Here is a 16,946-nt window from a genome sequence, read left to right as displayed (position 1 = left end):
CTCCTATGCTAAGGTCACATCGTAAAGTAACTGTAGCTCATGCTGCAATGGCTGAAATAGCCGATAGCGATGGCATTGCACCAAGGAAGACATACAATTTGTTTACCCGCATTGATGGTAGTCGCGAAAATGTGCCATTCACACCTTTGGATCTTAGAAACCACTTGAGCAGGAAGAGGACAGATAACATGAAGAACGGAGAAATATGTTGTTTGGTTCGTTACTTACAGAATAAATCAAGCAATGAACATGGTTTCTTTAGTGCAATACAAGTGGACGCAGATGGATATGCCGTGAATATGTTTTGGTCAGATTCAAGGTCTAGATTAGATTATGAATGCTTCAATGATGTGCTTGTGTTTGATACTACAGTAAAGATTAACACTGAACAGTGTCCATTTGCGTAGTTTGTGGGAGTGAACCATCACGCACAGAGTTGTATATTAGGCGGTGCTTTTGTGTATGACCAGACCAAGGAAACCTTTGAGTGGTTGTTCAGAGTATTTACACAGGCAATGAACGGGAAGCATCCTGAAACTGTACTTACAGATGGTGATCACGCAATTGCGGCTGCAGTGCTTCATGTGTGGCCAGATGCACATCATCGCCTGTGTTTGTGGCATATCTTTCAAAATGCAGCAAAGAACATAGGACACATATTTAATCAGAATACAGGGTTTGACAAACATTTTACAAGGTGTGTACTTCATAGCATAGACGAGGTCACCTTTAAGTCAGATTGGGACAAAATGATTAAGACATACGACCTTGCTGACTGTCTGTGGTTACAAAATTTATATGCAGAAAAAGGGAAGTGGGCATTGGCATATGGAAGACAATACTTTTGTGCAGGTATGATAAGCACACAAAAAGCCGAATCTATGCATGCCACGCTGAAGAAAACCCTGTATTCATGTTTAACAATGTTTCATTTCATGGAACAATATGAATTATTTGTAGACGGTCTAAGACAGAATGAGCTTGAACAAGACGTGAAATGCTTCAATACACGACCTCTAACATTTGGCATGAAAATATTGATGCGACCTGCAGCTTTGTATACACTAACTATATTTGAATGGATCAAGAAAGAGGTGTTGCATGTCATGAATTGCAAAATAGAAGAACTGGTGCAAACCGAGAATATGCACAAATACCATATTTTTTGTCAGGGCGAAAAGCATCAGGAAAGGCAAGAAGCGCATGTCACGTACAATGTCGACAACGGAAGGGTAGAATGTTCGTGCAAAATGTATGAATTCAAAGGTATCCTATGTTGTCATGCATTAAAGGCACTCAATCAAGAAAAGATACAAGAAATACCTGAGTCTTACGTAATGCGAAGATGGACGAGACACGCGAAGATTGAAATGCTCGTTATGGACAATGCGAGTAAATCTGGTGTTGACGAGAAGTGCCACACAGCCTCCCGTTACCAACAACTGTGTAGGTCATTCATGCATGTTGCTGATTTGGCATCGAGAAGCGAAGAAGGCTATGCATGTGCGAGAAAAGCTGCAACGGAGTTACTTGAAAACGTGGAGTTAATTCACATTAAGTCTTTTGCAGCGAATGAATATCAGCCGAAGATAATGGGATCGAACAATGTAGGTCAAAATCATGTCTCGCTTGACACTCCCGAGAAGTTGCGCCGAAGCGTAAACATTATCTTCAACAAGTCAGTAGTGAACGTTGTTGATTATGATGGACATATTCATGAAACGCAGGGTATCAAAAGAAAACCTGCCTCTGATTGCAGTCGTCAGAGGGCAAAGGGTGCACTAGAATTGGTTGGCAAGAAAAGGACTAAGAAACAACCAACCTGTAATAAAAAACAACAAAGCCCTTCGAATGAACAGGTATGTAAAACATTATATTGCTTCTCATTGCGTGAAGCTTGTCAAATAGCTAACTCGTGTAATGTCCATCATGCAGCAATACCCTGCAGAAGTACCGGCAAACGTTCAAACCTACATTCCTCCCGACCAGATTTCCGGCAACGATCGCTACAGTTTTACAAGGCTTTTGGTATGTAATCGATGTTGCGAGGAGGTATGCATTTCTTGTGAAATTTAATTCAGTGTCTAATATTTTCTCTTTCATGACAGGCTATGATGCAGTCGACAGATAGGTTTGGGACACAGGAATCTCGTGTGGGCTATTAACTTAGTTGTCATGCCTCTTTGCATGACCCGATCTCCACAATGCCGGATTTTTTGAGAGTTTATAGTCGTTTGTCATTGACGACCTGCAGTTCGTGGTTGAATTTGTTCAAATCGATAGATAGCGAGTTTTTGCTTCCGCAGGAAGGCGATTGATGACATCACTGTATGGCGATTTGTGGTTATCGTTGAATAGCGATATGTGGCATCGCAGCGTAGAACGTTGTTGATTATTGTTGGACTGTCAATCTTAGCGTGATGCGAAGGATTGTTCAAGTGTGCTGCGATGTGTGGCATCGCAGCGTAGGACTGTCAATCACTGTGCTGCGATGCCACAGATCGCTATTCAACGATAACCACAAATCGCCATACACCTCCAGTCAACTTCTTCTCTAGCAAATCTTTCGCGTTCCCGACACCTCCACTTGCCTTTTGAAATCATTATTGTTATCTTGTGAAAAGTTGTATCCATATATTATAAATAAAAGGCTACTCAATGTGTATTTTCCAACTGATACCCATAAATGTTTGAGTTGTCGTAGAGTATTCATTGATCATGTTGGTTGAGCAGTACATCTTTTAGGTTATAAATAGTCGCACAAGCACTGGAAGGTGTGTTTGTCTTCTACTTCGTGAACCAGCAACAACCAAACCGACGGTTCCTTCATAAACCTGGAGATCCGCCCTCGAATATAGAAAATTATAGTCGGTGAGGCAGACAAAGACAGCTACACGACCAACAATGGCAAATCATGGGTATATTGTCTACACATAGTCTACATGTTCAGCAAAATCCGTCTCTTTCATGCGTTTTTTGCGATTTGTTTTTGTGTACTATATAATGTAATTTAAATATCGGTCGTTGCAATGTCCGCATTCATTTCAGTCGAACATCCACCGACGAAGTTGGGCGAAAACTTAGTCAATCACTCCTGGAGGACATCAACCGAATGCGCTGTGAATTCGCACAATGCAACATGATCAGTAATTTTGTTAGTATGAAACTAGTAGTAGTTGTCTATAAACGTAAGCCATGTGTACGTATGATCAATACAACACCATATTTGCTGCAAACAGACTATATCCGATTTCGTAAATTATATTAAAAGCAACGCACCAAGCCAGACTGTGAGCGTCGTCAGCCCATATTTCATGGTATATCGGTTGTATTTTATGTTGCTTTTCATTATTGATTTAGTCCAATTGATTCGTATGTTAACGTTGGTGTTAGCAATGTTTCTTTCGGTTTGCAGACTATATTACGCCGTTTGTCATACTCCAGTGGATTTTAAGACGGCAAACCTTATTGGGTTAACGGTAATCACTGCAGAGACCTTATGACAAGTGAAAAGGTAAGCAAACAAACCTACAGTGCAATATTACAGCGTGACAGTGGTAACAACATTTTTTCGATCTATTTGCATATACTGATTCCTACACTCTGGCAGTATGAAAAGCATTGGGTCTTATACGTGATGGATTTACGCGAAAAACAACTATAGTGTTACAATTCGTTGGAAGTTGACAGTGGTTTACGGCTAGACATTTCCCATCTCGTAAGATTCCATCTATATGAGTATCGTGTAGTGTACTGGGGTCATGAATTTACTTTCGGTCGCATTATTCTCAGATCGGTTTCCTCATAGCCATTTTTGGAGTCGATGTCAGCGAGTGGATCTATCGCACGACATACCATGCTCCTTTACAAGATAATGGCGTTGATTGCGGCGTATTTGTAATGAAGTACATTGAAGCGATATACAATGGTGCAGAACCCTGTTTCGACGCTGTATGCCATTCCTTGACCTCTGTTATTGGGAATTAAGGGCATGTCTATTGCTTCTAGTTTACAATCTGTTTTTGCAGGTTGATATACCCGGATTCCGCGAAGAACTCTACAAAAAGTTGACGTCCTTTCTAATTTCGGAGGAGAAACTGACGGAGGCGAGGATCTAAAAGGCTTGTAATTGATAAAAGATATGCGCTCAACCCGCGTGATTGACAGTCGCAGGGTGAGACTGCGATGTGTGCAATGAACAAAGACTTCTAATGTTTGAAATGATAATATTCAACATCGCTATGAAATGTTGTATGCTTAAACATCGCTTTAATGTCGCGTTCGTATTTTACGAATAGTACAAAGCGATACGCTTGGTGGTCTAACGTCAAACTACACTGCTACGACCATGAAAACCTGTGCCAGCATTTGAAAATTGTTTGAATTTTAAACGACGGTTTCTTCAATTATGATCTTACAGACCTATGAAAAAGGTATAGACGGATACGACAACTGCGTCGAAGCCGCCTATGCACTCGATTCAAGAATAAGTCATTTATACAGGAATTGTCGATTATGTCGGTTCCTTATTCGCGAAGCAAAGTGGAACTGTGTGTTGTGTCATTCAAATATTAATGAAACGTCCTATCACCCTCCGTCAGTTTTCGAGTATATACGTCAGTTTCATTAAGTACTAGATTGATATGAAACCCTAGTTCGCTTTTATAGTGGTAAAAAGAAACACATTCTTGCATTTATAGACTTTCCAGTTAATTCATGATTATTTCATAACTTGATACTATATAAATAAGAATATTAGGAATAGCTCAATGAGATCTAGATTGACACGAAACCCCAGTTTGTTTTTATTGTTTTGCTAATTTTTTGTTTACTTTCTTGATTTTTCTAGATTTTAAGTTAATTTATACTTATTCCATGACTTCAGTTTGCATGGTAGAAGAAGAAGGCAACAGGAAGGAAATAAAAAAGAAGTCACAATGGCCTGAGCATACTTGAAAATCATGACATTTAGGGGTTCATGCTATCTCTCCATCAGATGAAGACGGACCAAAAGAGTGATAATCAGAAGTCTCTAGCAAACAGACACTAAGGAAACATTACAGTGCAATACAACAATAATTTCTGCGTCCACTTCAGAAATGGAGTTTGGAGAAAATGTTACCCTAAGGATCTAAGGCTCATCACCTTTTAAATTGAATTAGCACCGCAAGGTCAAAGGATATCTTCATTGCTCATCATCCACAGGCAGGACTGCTTTGATATCCCGTCCAATAGGATACAATCTCTAGTTTACAGACTATATAACTGCAAAGAATCTATACCTGATGGACATGGCCCAAGGGACATTGGATATGGCATTCTTATAAGTTCCTCGATAAGAATCAAATAACATAGCATAGGATACAGTTTCTTAAACCACACTGGATCATAAACATAAGGCATGACATGCATTCAGACTGCATGTCTTTACCATGTTTATTCATAAGACCACAAAACATATTAGAGGAATATTCATGATAGCGTCTAAATAAATATTAGCACTATCCTGATGAACTTATAAATATTCAAATATTAATGAACGGTGATGGAGGGGCTCGTTAGGTTGTACAGACAGAGTAATGCGATATTTAGAAATATCTTTCGCCGTACAGTATTCTTCAATGCTTAAGAACAACTTTACCAGCATTGGTTATGCGTATACAACACAAAACTATTTCTGAATACAATTTACTTTTCATAGAACACCCATCACCGGAACGACAAATCTGCTTAGACCTCGCTAGGGAGAGGAAGAGGACTTGGCGGAGCTCCTGCTGGCCACCCTCAGCGCGACTGCACCGACTGGGTTGCTGTCGAGGAGGACGGCGAGAACGGTGATGGAGGGGCTCATTAGGTTGTACAGACAGAGCAATCGATAGGTTTCACTTTATACTATTCTGTCTGTCGTTCGTTTTAAACTCAATCAATTTTCCGCATATTTCATCGCGTATTACCGACATATGTTCCTGCAACAAAACAAGTAATGTGAAACCAATATATAACAGGAATACCCAATAACATCGGATACGAAGCTCATACAGCGTGGAAACAAGGTTCTTCTCCATTGTATATTGCTTCAATATGCTTCATTACGAATATGCCACAATCGACCCCATTACTTTGTAACGGAGCATCGTCAGCACAGAGCAACATCCACTCACCAATGTCGACACCCATTTGCCCGTTAAGGAATCCCGCCTATGAAAAAGGGATAATATATTACAGTCCGGTCCACCTCGAATAGCTACTTCACCTTTGGGTACAAGTTTACCAAATGCATAGCATCGCGTTCTATGCCACTGTGGCAGTCCAATGAGTTGTAGCACCATAGTTGTTTTAGCTGAAAATTCATCTTGTATAGGACCCAATGGTCTGGATGTTGCCAGAGTGTAGGAAGTAAAATCTACGAATCGATAAAATCATTTTTCGTTCCAGAGACTTATCGTGATGGGGATGTTACGAATAAACCTTGGATAAGAGGTTTGTTCACTTACCTTTTCAAATTTCGAAATGTCTATGCACTCATCATCGCTGTTCCAACAAGGTAGTGCATCTTCGAATCCTATGTCGTATGGCTTTCACCGGACGTACATCTGTTGCACGAAATAGCAAGGTTTAACCACCAAGAAATGTGAGTACGTCATGAAAGCAAACAGAACAGCGGCCCAGACATACCATGAAATACGGGCTGATGATGCGTACTGTATTGCTCGTTGGGTTGCTCTGAATGTAATTGACAAAATCATACATTGTCTGGTTGCACAAAGTTACGAACTTCAGAACATGCAAACCGATGACCTAGAAATTGATAGTGGACAAATACTTACAAAATTACTGATAGTGTTCCCATCTGCAAATTCATCTTGCATCTGCTCGATGTCATCTACGAACTCGTCAGGGCGTTGCCGCCCACCCGAGACTGTGGATGTTGCACTGAGTGCACCATGAGCGTGGTATTCAGGATTGGACATTGAAATTATTGTCTACAGTAAACAACACTAGTCCAAATACGACATGAAAAGCCAAATGTTCACTAAACCGCTCAGGCGTTTCAAAAAATATACCTCTTAAGTGCTAGTCCTGGTACTGTGGATGTGGTTGTCTTCTTGGTCAGAGCCGTGCGTGGCCGTTTTGCTCCCATCGTCCACTCCATTGGCAACGTGCCTGGTCGTTTAGCTCCCATCCTCCTATCCGTTTGCTCCGTGCCTGGTCGTTTTTTTCCCCTCGTCCACTCCTCTGCGCTGTGCCTGATCGTTTTGCTACCATCGTCCTCTCCGTTGCCGCTGTGCCCGGTCGTAGTGCTCCCATCGTCTTTGGCGTTGTGTCGGGTCGTATTGCTCCACTCGTCCTCTTCTTGTCCGCCATGGCTGGTCGTACTGCTCCGATTGTCCCCTTCTTCGGCGCCATGCCTGGACGGAGATATCGATGGCACCTTTGCAACGAAGATACTGAAACGCCGTCCTCATCTACAAAGGTAAAGTCCTTTAACGTGCAGCCATTTTTTGAAAACAGCCCGCTAATTAATTGATTGCGTTTAAAAAAAATATAAATACGGCTTTTCGCATGCCGCCTTTTTTTTATAACCACCGCCAAATTAAATGCTTGCGTTCGAAGTATTCAAAAATACGTCTTTCCATGCCGCTCATTAAGTTTTAAATATTCAAAAATACGTTTTCTACGTGTGATTAGACATTCGAACAATACCCACAAATCACTATGCTGCGATGCCACAGATCGCTCTCCGAATCAAAGCATGAAGCCAATTAATTGATTGCGTTTAAAAAAAATATAAATACGGCTTTTCGCATGCCGCCTTTTTTTGATAACCGCCGCCAAATTAAATGCTTGCGTTCGAAGTATTCAAAAATACGTCTTTCCATGCCGCTCATTAAGTTTTAAATATTCAAAAATATGTTTTCCACATGTGATTTGACATTCGAATAATACCCACAAATCACTATGTTGTGATGCCACAGATCGCTCTCCGACTCAAAGCACGAAGTATCCAGCGATGGCAACAAATCCTTTCCTTATCTATTGATTATTTAACACAAATACCTTTTCACGATTATCGTATATGGATACAAACCTTTGTGCCGTCAGAACTCGTTAAATTATTGTTCATGGCTTAGATCGCCAATACTTTGTGCGTTATTCTTTCGAGGCGAAGACAAATACAGCGATTGCTAAACAGAAATGTCTTTTGATAGGCAAAGCAGAGGCTAACCATTGCAGAGATTGGACATGAGACCCTTCAATTATGATAGTACGGCCTAACCATCCAGCTATCTCATTCCGTTTTTTTTTTCTGGACCTGGATAAGATGATCTTGGCCTGAATTTGTTCGGAACCACCCAGATGGAACCAAGCGAGTCACTGTTAGATACATGATACCCATAATAGATCAATGGTTGAAGATATATAAACATATTTTTAATCATAAATGGATCTTAGAAGAGAAGTTGAAGCCAAATGGTTATTAAACTATGATTTGGGTTTCTTGAGGTCATTGTTTTATGAGTAATGTGTTCCTTTAAGCCTCCTTTTTCATTAGGTCTCATTAGGTAACTTCAAAAATCATAGTTTTAAGTAATTTTTCTCACGGTCGTAGATGTAATCAATAGGTTTTGTTTAGTAGGAACCGGCTTTTGGATCATTGGTGGTTCAAAATCAATGGCTATGAAGGCATCAATTTTTCTCTGCTCATAAAACTATACTTTTGGTCGAAAAAACATAATGAGAACTAAACATATTAGGCCCCATTTTCTCGTTCTGCCCCCTTAAATCCCATACTTTGAAGAGTTTTATTGTAGATCTGAACCGTTAAATGTGTTTAGCATGCTTTATTTAATGGGAATAGACTCTTGGATCATGTTTTTTTGACAAAAAACATGTTTTTCTCAGCCTAAAAGAACTGGTTCCTTATAGCCATTGATTTTGGATCAACTGAAAAACTTATAGATAAGTTAGATTCCAGCAATCCAAAAGCCCGATTTCTGAAGAAACATCTATTTTCGTTTAAAGTTTATTTATTACCGAGACCCAAAGTCGGAAAGATGTAATAATAAAGAATTAAACAGTAAAAGAATTTCACGTTACCGCAACTCATTATACAATTACAACAAATGTATAGTGTGATAAAAATGAAAATCTAGGATTTATTCCGAGTCACTGGACGAATCTGATGAAATTTCATAGACTTGTCTCTCACTTTTTATTGGTGGACTGTCTATCCTGGGTGACCTCCTCGTTGCGAAACCTTGCCTAAGAAGACTGGTCATCATGTCCACCACTGCATTCAATTGGGTCCCCATAGTGCTTACTTCTGTCCTTAATTTCTTATTCCCCCTCTCAATAAGTTCGAACCTTGCGGCAGAGACAGTCATCTCTTTTAGAGCAAGTGTTCGGTCTTCCTCGTGATTTGTTACTGATGGACTAGTCGTATTAACCAGAGCGAGACAACGTTTTGGTTGTAGAGGCTGGGCTACAACATGAGAAGGGACAGTTGGGAGGCATGGGTTGACAATTTTCTCAATCTTCCGATTTCGCCGCATTGGTTCCCAATAGCTTTCGAAATAGAAGGGATCAAATTGTAGTCCTTCATGATCATACGGTACAGCAGGGAAACCACCTGAGTTCCAATTTAATAATTCGTCCCTATAGCGATCGCTCCAATTCACGTGCCTGCCCCAACCAATATTCATCTTCTTTCTCACCTCCAAAGGCTTATTTGGGATAGACTGCCCCAAGCCAGATTGTAGGAGAACTCGACTACCTTGCTGCAACTCGGCTTCAAAATTGCAGAATAGCCACAAATCGCGGTCAGACAATCTGGCAGCCTCCGCAACAACGTCTTCATCATCGCCCCCATCTTCATAAGGTCTCCACAAAACCTGTACATTGGTAATTCTTTTTAATAACGAATGACAAATATATTAAAATTTATTTACGCATGATATGGCAACAACGATATGCACTACGGAAGACAATCCTGCAACGATGTATACTTAAGAATGTTGAACATTACAACGACTTATAATACTCAATGGTAAATGCTGACGCGATTGTAAACAATTTTAGAACGTTTACCTCGTTTAATTGCAGCCCATCTAAAATGGACTTAGCATTATAAACTGCAACGTTTATTCTGGCCCAGCGACCGATCTTTGGAAAACCACAAATCGGAGGGCCACACCGTGGACGCAATGGGATAATATGTTCCAACGCCCAGGCCTAACAAAAAAAATATTATTAGCAACGCCACAGACTGCAATGAGATTTGTCTACAAATACTAAGTATGTAATCAACAAATACCTGAACAAATGGCCAAAATACGCCAACTGTTTTCATACCATTACTCGCACGGTGGAGTTGACTGTACAGGTGTGCGAGCATAGCGGCACCCCAGGCATAGTTGTTGACTTCGTCTAAGTCTGCCAGGTACTGCAGCCACATGGAACTTATTCTCGAACCAGAACAATCGGAAAATAATGTAAGAGCAAAAAAATATAGAAGGAAGTCGCGCAACTCTTGGTCAACTGTTTCAGATGCACAAGTAGCGGAGTGGCCTTCCCATTTATTACGAAAAACTGAGACCTTCATTGATGTGAAATTGCTTCCACCAGAAATACATTGACTCCATTCGTCCATCGACATTCCTAGAAGGGCAGTGCAGTTTTCCCTTGCGTTATAGTTTGAATGCCGTAATAGGACAGCACTGCCATCGCACTTAAGGCCAGTGATCCTCGCCACATCTTCTAGAGTCATGGTGATCTCAAAAGAATCAAACTGAAATGTGTTAGTCTTATCATTCCACTTATTTACCAGGTGAGTCATGGTATTCCAGCAAGTTTCAAAATATTGTTGGTCCAAAAGGTCACCGAAGTGCATATTTCGTAGTCGGTCCTTCTGATATGCACTCAGTTGACCATACCAAGACAGAACTACAGGCCATTGACAGCGACCTCCGAGCTTTTCACCTGGTGATTTACTTCTCCTGTGACCTCCCTGTAACACAAAATAACATATTATTCCTACAAATTATAAATTACTTCCATTTGTACTTATAAATACTATTCTACTAACCGCTATAAATAATATCGGTTGCAGACATACTATCGCAGTAATCGCTATAAATATCAATACCTAACACAGTAATCGCTATACCAAAATTGCTAAACATATTATTAAATCTTCGCAGACAGGACAAATATATTTACCTTGGTCGCTATTTTCTGTTGTTCTCGCTTCAACCTGGGACTTTCTGGTGGGTCCACTGCCTCGAACTGCCTTTTAATCTCCATCTCTACCGGCTCCACCGTCGCCTTCCTTTCTCTCGCCTTCCTTTTCTCATCCTCCTTCTACTTCCTTTCTTTGTCCCTATTCTCCTCCTCCTCCTTCTGCTTCCTTTCTCTCTCCTTTTCCGCCTGCTCTTTCTGATTCCTTTCTCTCTCGCGTTTCTCCTCCTCCTTCTCCTTCCTTTCTCTCTCCCTTCTCTCCTCCTCCTCCTTCTCCTTCCTTTCTCTCTCCCTTTTCTCCTCCTCCTCCTTCTGCTTCCTTTCTCTCTGCCTTTTCTCCTCCTCCTTCTCCTTCCTTTCTCTCTCCCTTTTCTCCTCCTCCTCCTTCTGCTTTCTTTCTCTCTGCCTTTTCTCCTCCTCCTTCTCCTTCCTTTCTCTCTCCCTTTTCTCCTCCTCCTCCTTCTGCTTTCTTTCTCTCTGCCTTTTCTCCTCCTCCTTCTCCTTCCTTTCTCTCTCCCTTTTCTCCTCCTGCATCCTTTCTCTCTCCTTTTTCGCATCCTCCTCCTTCTCCTTTCTTTCTCTCTCCTTTATCTCCTCCTCCTTCTGCTTCCTTTGTCTCTCCCTTTTCGCCTCTTCCTCCTGCTTCTTCCTTTTCCTTTCCTTTTCTTCCTCCTCCTTCTCCTTCAGCCGCCTTTCTTTCTCTTCGATTTCTTGTTTCCTTCTTTGCCGCAGTTCTTCCACCTGCTTCTTCCTTTCCTGCAATTCTTCCTCCTGCTTCTTCCTTTCTCTTTCCTTCTCTACCTCCTCCTCCTTCTCCTTCCGTTGCCTTTCCTTCTTTTCCTCATTCTCCTTCTGCTGCCTTTGCATTTCCTTAGCTTCCTCGAACTCCAACTCCCTCCTTCGCCTTTCCTTTTCTTCCTCAAACTGAGGAATATTTTGTTCCTTCTCTTCCTCTTCCTTATTCATTTGCCTTCGCCTATCCTCCGCCTCCTTCAGTAGCCTTGCCTTGTGTCGCATTGCTCTACTCTCCAAGTTTCTCCTATGAGCCTCCGCCATCATATTGCTAACATCCCTTTCCCACTCCTCCGCTTTCTTCTTCCTCTTTTCCATCTGCTGTGCGTTAATCCTCCGCCTTCTATTTATATTCTAATCAATATTTCTGGCCTTTGCCTTCTCTTCGTCATCCTTGTTCTGCATCTTTCGTTCTTCAGAGTTCTTCCTTTGGTCCGCAGCCTCGATATCTGATGGATAATCCTCCGCAAAATACGATTCCAAGGCTTTTTCCCTGTCTTCATCGTTCTCAATCTTAAGTATATTTTGGTATCTTTCAAAAACTTTAGATAGATGGGACTGGCGGATCACTTCTCTAATAGACAACCCATAGAACGACGGGGTATCTCTAATCTGATGAGGCGTAGACATTGCTAACCTGCACAACACAATACACGATCATCATCATTAGAAATCGTCAGAATATTTGGGTTCATAATACAAATCCTTGTATAAGAACCAATCTTCAGATTGAAGAAAGAAAACTTACACGAAACTCACCGAAACGATGAGAATTTGGATATTCCAACTGTAGAGTAAGCAACAGTAACAACTAATACGCAACAGAAGGTGGCAACGATGCTGCGACTACGCGTAAGACGGAAACAGATGCTCTGGTAAAAAGGAAAGGATGCTCCGGCAACTCGAGATGAAAGCAAAGAATCTCTGGTAGAGTGCTTAGAGCGAGAAAGAATTTTTTTGAACTATTTGTATCATACAACATAACGCTTGCTACATACGCAAACTCTGCGGAACGTTTTCCCGCGATATCGATGGAGGGCAGTTTTGTCATTTTCACGAACCGACGATTCAGTTTTCTAGAAGGAGGGCATTTATGTCCGTCCGAGGAAGAGGAACCGACGATTCAGTTTTCTAGAAGGAGGGCATTTATTTCTGTAAATTTTCAGCGATTTCTATTGTCATTTCATTCCCCATTTTAACTTCAACGATACATTACAACCACCTGCGGAACGTTTTCCCGCGATATCGATGGAGGGCAGTTTTGTCATTTTCACGAACCGACGATTCAGTTTTCTAGAAGGAGGGCATTTATTTCTGTAAATTTTCAGCGATTTCTATTGTCATTTCATTCCCCATTTTAACTTCAACGATACATTACAACCACCTGTGGAACGTTTTCCCGCGATATCGATGGAGGGCAGTTTTGTCATTTTCACGAACCGACGATTCAGTTCTCTAGAAGGAGGGCATTTATGTCCGTCCGAGAAAAAGGAACCGACGATTCAGTTTTCTAGAAGGAGGGCATTTATTTCTGTAAATTTTCAGCGATTTCTATTGTCATTTCATTCCCCATTTTAACTTCAACGATACATTACAACCACCTACGGAACGTTTTCCCGCGATATCGATGGAGGACAGTTTTGTCATTTTCATGAACCGACGATTCAGTTTTCTAGAAGGAGGGCATTTATGTCCGTCCGAGGAAGAGGAACCGACGATTCAGTTTTCTAGAAGTTGGGCATTTATTTCTGTAAATTTTCAGCGATTTCTATTGTCATTTCATTCTCCATTTTAACTTCAACGATACATTACAACCACCTGCGGAACGTTTTCCCGCGATATCGATGGAGGGCAGTTTTGTCATTTTCACGAACCGACGATTCAGTTCTCTAGAAGGAGGGCATTTATGCCCGTCCGAGGAAGAGGAACCGACGATTCAGTTTTCTAGAAGGAGGGCATTTATTTCTGTAAATTTTCAGCGATTTCTATTGTCATTTCATTCCCCATTTTAACTTCAACGATACATTACAACCACCTGCGGAACGTTTTCCCGCGATATCGATGGAGGGCAGTTTTGTCATTTTCATGAACCGACGATTCAGTTTTCTAGAAGGAGGGCATTTATGTCCGTCCGAGGAAGAGGAACCGACGATTCAGTTTTCTAGAAGGAGGGCATTTATTTCTGTAAATTTTCAGCGATTTCTATTGTCATTTCATTCTCCATTTTAACTTCAACGATACATTACAACCACAATCATCAAAAGAAAGATTGCCCAAGCTAAGAGTCTTGAGATAGTAGAGGAGGGCCTCACTACCCACCGAATAACAAAAAATACAACGACTCAACTTCAAGTGCAGTAAGGACCCAGAGTCCAATAAATTTAGAGGCAGCTCATCAGTAAGGACCCACAACAGTCAATGTGCAGGTCAGTCGGTGCTTGATGGAGCAATATAGGATCTTGTGATGGATGTGCACAAAAGCAGAAATAGAAGGGAGAGAGAGCGAGAGATGGTTGATGAGCCCGAACGGGTAGCATCCTGTGAGGGCAAAGGGCCATGAACACGCTGGGAGGAGCCCTCAGACCCCCCTTCTGTAAGGGTAAAAGCTCTGAATCAAACTCCATAACTCTTCAAGTTGAATGATGCTACCCACACTGAGAGGAGCCCCCAGACCCTCCTCCTGTAAGGGTGAATCAGGCTCCACAACAGTAAATGTGCAGGTCAGTCGGTGCTTGATGGAGCAATGTAAGATTTTCTATTGGATGTGCATAGAAGCATAAATAGAAGGGAGAGAGTGTGTGAAAGGGTTGATGTCCAGGAGAGATATCTTTCGCGGATAATCCTGTAGTGCAGAGACTGGGTCTTAAATAATCATCTTCGGGGCACTTAAGTCTTTACAACCACTCCTTTTCAAGAACCGTCATTTTTTTTGCACCAATGGAGGAGAGGGTACTTAAGTCTTTGCAATTGCATCAAACTCCAACGCTAATTAGTGCTGACAAACATGGGGATACAAGACGCACACGCTTACATACGTGGTGCTCTTTGGGACCCCCGATCATGAGATGTAGCTAACTGCCCTGTTCGGGGGGGGGAACATATAACCTGCTTCGATTTTGCTTGCCCATGATATTGTAGATTCGATGGCCCAAAGCCCTTTTTAAGACATATCTTACTAAAGCCTATGACCGGGTTGATTGGACTCTTTGAAAGACACTATGCATCGATTTGGTTTGCGGATTTTTGGGTTAATCGGGTCATGCATTGTATCTCTACACCCACCTTTGTTGTGGACCTGTGGTGATTAATGGTGACCATGACCTGTTTTTAGAAGCAGCAGAGTTAGACAAGGGGGCCCTCTTTTTCCCTTTTTTTTTGTTATTATTAATAATGGAAAGGCTTAGCCGCAAGCTTACTGAAACTGAAAATCATCATCTCATTGCTCCGATCTCCATCAAAGGGTTTCGATGGAGTCACTGTTTCTTTGCGGATGATGCCCTAAAGTTTGGATTATTGGTCAGCCCAGGTAAATCAGTTTTCATTCCTTTTAAGATTTCCTTCAGTCGCCTTCTCATTGTGGCTAGCCTATGTGGTTGGATCCAGAGTGCTCTTCCTTTTTCCTTAACTTGCCTTTAAAGAGTGCTGGGTGCAGGATCCCATGGATGGCGCAGTTTGTTGTATGGACTTCATTCTATCAGTGATAATTTGCGTTGGCGGTTTGGAAATGGACAGGATACATGTTTCTGGCTTGATCCTTGGTTCAACGATTCACCTTTGATTCACAACCTGGGTCTCCCTGTCACTCGATCCCTCATCAAATTTCTTAAACCACTCAGTGTGGAGGATGTGGACCAAGGTGTATCTATTGATGTCCCCATGTCTATTCAACATGAGCTTCAGAACGAGGGTGCTGGGAGCCGTCATCTCTGCTCCATTCAGGCAAACACGGTAACATCCGATTGCAGATTGATGGACTCTCTTTCCATTGATGCTCTGACGGCCAAAGTGGGTTGGAGGTTCAGTCGAACTCCATCACAGAAACAAACGACTGCTAAACTAATATGGTGTAAACAATAGAGTTACCGGAAGCACCTACGTAAAAGGGGAAGCATGCTTTGAAAGCGTGAAACATCGTGCTTCCGAAGCATGAGGGGAAGCATCCCCTTTTTGGGGAAGCGCACTTTCCTTTTATGGGAAGCACGCTTCCCCCACGCTTCTCCATTTTTTTTATTTTTTTCACTTCCACCTCTCTTCCGGTTCGCTTCCTAGGTTGCTTCCAAGACGGTTCAAAATTTTCTTCTAAGTAGTCTCACGCTTCCCCGCTTCCTAAATTTTTTAAAGTGTCTCGCTTCCCGCTCTCGCTTCCTCAACTGGTAAACACCATGATCCCAGGTCAGCCTTGACGTTATATCTGGCCATGAAAGGTCGATTGCTGTGTCAAAACATGTCGAAACAGTTGGGTTTTGCTTTAGCAAATAGATGTTACTTATGTGGTGCAAATGAGGAATCAATTGATCATCTTTTCCTGCAATACCCTGCTACAAGGTGAGCTTGGGCTTTAGTCTGCCGTCTCTTTGGTCAGCAAACAATTTTTTGACTGCCCATGAACGAAGCGCTCCATAGGTGAAACCACTGTCACTTCATGATTATATCCAAAAACAGTACAATGAGTTTTGAGTCAAAATCAATTTCAAAATTGGATCTTCATACCTTAAAACTCTTTAATTGACCCATTCAATTATGATAATTATGCAATCTGTCCAACCGGTTCAACTGAATCAAATGGTGTTATGTAGATCCAAAAAATATTTATTCGGATCTATTCATATTCATTCATGTTCAAGCAAATCCAATATTTTTTTTATTCAACCAAGTCTATGTCACCTTAATTCAAGAGTCAAATCTAATGGATCTTA

The sequence above is a fragment of the Nuphar pumila genome, chromosome 9 (assembly GCF_984573655.1).
Source record: "Nuphar pumila chromosome 9, dmNupPumi1.hap1.1, whole genome shotgun sequence".
NCBI lineage: Eukaryota > Viridiplantae > Streptophyta > Magnoliopsida > Nymphaeales > Nymphaeaceae > Nuphar > Nuphar pumila.
The sequence above is the reverse complement of the archived record's forward strand: the minus strand, read 5'-3'. Positions refer to the sequence as shown.